General features: G+C 43.4%; 1 protein-coding gene across 1 annotated transcript in view; it reads left to right on the top strand.

The window, feature by feature from the left end:
• Positions 1–1,590: 1,590 nt before the first annotated feature.
• Positions 1,591–4,502, top strand: part of LOC107094788 (gap junction alpha-1 protein) — a 6,961-nt gene continuing 4,049 nt past the window's right edge. Inside the window, exon 1 of the mRNA XM_015390628.1 lies at positions 1,591–1,891. The gene's annotated coding sequence lies outside the window, so the exon portion shown is untranslated. The remainder of the gene's footprint in view (positions 1,892–4,502) is intronic.

Here is a 4,502-nt window from a genome sequence, read left to right as displayed (position 1 = left end):
GTTGGAGGTGGTCTGTAGGTTGGAGGTGGTCTGTAGGTTGGAGGTGGTCTGCGAGTTTTCCTTGACCATTCTCACCATTTTTCTTCTCTGCCTCTGTTATGTTTCTTGGTCTGCCTCTTGGTCTTCCATTTCCTTCCTATGTTCCTCACAGTGGAAACTAACAGTTTAAATCTCTGAGACTCTTTTTGGATTCTTCCCGTGAACAACTATGTTGAACAATCTTTGTTTTCAGATCATGGGAGAGTTGTTTTGAGGCGCCCATGATCAGTGATGGGAGTAACGGCGTTGAAGGTACCTTTTTTTTAGTAACGAGTAATCAAAATGATTACTCTTTCTGTAACTATAACGCAGTTACAATTGCCGACACCACGTTACTGCACGTTACTCAGGTCGCACAATTAACCTGTTTTCATGATAGGACTCGTGGGGGCCTTTTCATGAGAGAGGGGAGGATGGAGAGTGAGGAGGACTCCAGCGGCAAAACAGTGCTTTCCAGATGGAAATACTGGTGTTACGTCGAGCTGCGTTTCCCCATCAGATACGGTTTCCCCTGCATCTCTGCACAGCGCAGGCGGCACAATTCGCCGCGCAAGCGACAGGAAACGCGCATGCTCGCTAAAGGTGCGTAACAGCCGCCCTGTGCTCGCGCCACAGGGGAACTACGGAGAGCGTGAACGATCATTAGCCTATATGGAGAAAGATGGATGATGGATGGATGGATGATGGATGGATGATGGATTGATGGATGGATGGAATAGATAGATAGATATAGCTACATGTTGCAGTATCTATAACAACCCAAACACAGGATTTTAAAATTAGACATCCCTAGTTATTAATTTCATACACTCTCAAAAGTAACGCAATAGTTACTTTTACTAGTAACTAGTTACTTTTATTGAGGAGTAACTTAGTTACTAACTCAGATACTTTTTGGGAGAAGTAACTAATAACTATAACTAATTACTTTTTCAAAGTAACGTGCCCAACACTGTCCATGATGAATCTTCAGAGGAGATTCAAACAGGAGCCCAACTTGCAACCGGCCACCTTAAATACATTTTCTCATGACTGGATACACCTGGCTATGAAGTTCAAATCTTAATGAAATCACCAAACCAGTTTTGTGTTTCAGTAAGTTAATGAAAAGTAGTTAACGGTATTCGAATCAATAAAATGATTAGGGTGCCCACATTTGTGCACCAGTCAAGTTTTGTTTTAATGTGTACTTAACATTTTCTGTTAGTCCAATAAACCTCAATTCAGTGCTGAAATATTACTGAGTCCATCAGTCCCCAAATTAAATGTTAAATATGACTTTATTTAATAAAGTAATTGTTTATTAAGGGCCCTTCAATCAAAGTGGGGCCATTTAAATGGTTACTACTGTTAACGCTAAATCCTCCCCCTTTGCTGTGGTGTCCATATTTAGGGCCCACCACCAGGTGGCGCCGTGCACCAGCGGACGCAGCGCCTGGAAACTGTTTCCAAGTTGCAGCAAAACTTGGATATTTAAGGATTTAGGCTCAGATGCTAAACTTTCCAGGAAGCAGAACTTCCTCTGATCTGTACAAACTTTCATCTTCCTCAGATTGATCACATGCATTAATCCAGTAATCTGTAATCTGAAATCATTTAAAGGCAGAAAGAATGCGACGCCGCGTTGAAGTGGGCCAGGGGAGGGCTGCTGGTTCCGTTGGACCCCCACCGACAGGACGGAGGAGTTTGGGCCCCTCCGCTTTGACGTAGAGATCAGGTGACTAGAACTTCTCTGACGGGACTCTTTAAAGGAAAGTTTGAGAAGTTCTGCTCACTTTTCCCTTCGATTGCTGAACTTGGAAGGAAGTTTAACCATCAAAGTCCCGCTGGGCTGGCTTCTGTAACCCTGCAGGTAAGTTCTGCTAGAACAACAGATGGGCTCCTATCTGACATCACACACTTTCTCTTTATTTTTGACTTTTCTTCATGGGTCAAAGTTTAGAGCGTTTTGAACCAGAACCAGAACCAAAGTGGGTCTGGATTTCTTCTCTCTAAAGGTTATTCTTGTCATGTATAGAAGGATGTATTTGTCCAGGAACCAAAGGCTGTTGTGGTTCTGATGTGCAGCAGAAGTTTGGCCCCTCCAGCCCGGCCAGTGCTCTGCTCTTCTGCTCCTTTGTTCTGACAGAAGCAATCATGTAGAAAGTGGCGGGAGGGTTCCTCTTCAATCAGAGCCCTTATTGTCCTCAGCTCCTCATTAGGACTGAAGGTCCACTAAGTGGGAGTTCATGAGGACCAGCCTGCTGCCTCCTGGAGGAACTCGGTCTGAATGCCTGCAGACCTTCATGGAGAAGGTGGACTCATCAAAGCCTGAAACAGATGTTTGTTCCTTTTAAACAGACCTTTTTAAGGGGTTTCATATGTTCTGTTCAACATGAAGCTGCTGTCATTAATATGATGCAGTGTGAAAGCTTGCTGCTGAGGATCGGGCTCTTCATAACTTCAGACAGATTTTCTTTTTGTCCAGCGATGAAAGCTTGATAACAGGATGGAAACCATTCCACCATAGAAATCCACCAGATATGTGGAAGTGGTTCGTAAGCAGGAAGCTGATTTATTGCCTTCACACTGTGAGTAATTTAGGGGCCCTGCCCTGCCGGGGACAGACGCCTCACAGCGTCTCCTCCACATTTAATTATTGTGGAGTTCTGCTAAAATAAAACACATCAAACTTTAGGCTTTAGATTACTTTTCATTTCATTTTGCAGCTTTCTGCCCATAAATCAGAGGCCTGAAAGTTCAACTTTGGCCCACATATTAAAATCTCTCACATGACTGCATGAGAAAAAAATCCACCAATAACCGTAGGATTAGGTAGATGATTGTGATAAAGGCGGAATAGTAATTTTATTCAGAGAATGGGTCTGGATGGTTTTAATTGAATCAGACTGCTTCTGTAACTTTCCAGTTTCAGAAAGTTTCTGGATCTTAACAGTAAAGGCAGTGCTCCTGACATAATTTACTCTCTGCATCACCTTATCTGTTTTCAGAGGCTGATATTTTAGTTTTTTGTTTTTTTTTTCTCTGATAATTTTCACTTTTAGGTAAACACTGTTGTAACCTTCTTTTCAAACAGAGTCCATTTCGATGTTTGGGTACAGGATTTATTGGGGTGTACATTTGCTTGGTGAAGTGTGATGGGTGTCAGAGGAGGCACTTTTTATTTTAAAGAAAAAAACCCTGCTCCTTGAAGCATTTTTAAATGTTCAATGTGCTTTTGCTCTAACATGGAGTCTAGGAGGAGTGGCCAGAGACCAGTTTTTCACACTAGGGCCGGGTGATTCGACCTCAAATCAATACTGCGATGAATTGGGCAGTTGAATCTCGATAACGATAAACGCACAATAAATGTTCTGGCTCCTCTATCAGAAATAAAGGCAGGGGCAGGAAATGCAGCTGATTTACTTAAAATTTATTTATTGAATAACTCACATTAGATATTACTTTGAATTAAATATTAGTCTTTTACCCATTCAGTTTAAACATTCAACCATTTCTCATTGAACAGGAAAAAATGTTTCATTTTTGTGCAAAGGTAAAGGAGCCTTGTACACATGGAGCCTTTTTCGGTCAAACTTTGCATTTCGTGTTCTCCTGCTCAACATCTATGGTGTCATTTTGGTGCCACCGAAGTTCGGTGCATGGGGAACAATGTAAATCGTTTAAACTCACACACCCTCACTCAAAGCCCGTCCGCTCAACTCTGACAACGCACTCTCGATTTCTTCTCTTCACCCTCAGCGTCCTCTCCGCTCTCGTTCGGCTCCACAGGATTAACTGATGTAATTTTGTTTAAAGCCGTGTTTAGACCCTTCTCCACTCGGCTCATCCACCATTCTCTTTGTTTAAGCGTCTGACTGGATTGGTGGCTTCATGTGATTAGACAGACGCTGCTGTGTCTTAAAGGGGAAGGCAATAGCAGCCAGCCACACAGGAAAAACGGCGCAATTAAATTAATTTGTTTAACCGATATGGGAAAATTGTCGCCGGTTATCGAGGTGAATTACGGAAATAGTAAAAATCCAGTTTATCGCCCAGCCCTATTTCCCTCTGTCTCTTAGTCCGGACACCAGTATTTCCAACTGTCTTTCAGTCAAGAGACCATTGTTTCCCACTGTCTCCCAGTCCAGAGACCATTGTTTCCCACTGTCTCCCAGTCCAGAGACCATTGTTTCCCTCTGTCTCTTAGTCCGGACACCAGTATTTCCAACTGTCTCCCAGTCCAGAGACCAGTATTTCCCACTGTCTCCTTGTCCAGAGACCGGTATTTCCCCCTGTGTCCCAGTCCAGAGACCATTGTTTCCCACTGTCTCCTTGTCCAGAGACCGGTATTTCCCACTGTCTCCCAGTCCAGAGACCATTGTTTCCCACTGTCTCCTTGTCCAGAGACCGGTATTTCCCACTGTCTCCCAGTCCAGAGACCATTGTTTCCCACTGTCTCCTTGTCCAGAGACCGGTATTTC

This window comes from Cyprinodon variegatus, unplaced genomic scaffold (assembly GCF_000732505.1).
Source record: "Cyprinodon variegatus isolate N-32 unplaced genomic scaffold, C_variegatus-1.0 Scaffold506, whole genome shotgun sequence".
Taxonomy (NCBI): Eukaryota; Metazoa; Chordata; class Actinopteri; order Cyprinodontiformes; family Cyprinodontidae; genus Cyprinodon; species Cyprinodon variegatus.
This window is presented reverse-complemented; position numbering and strand designations above follow the sequence as displayed.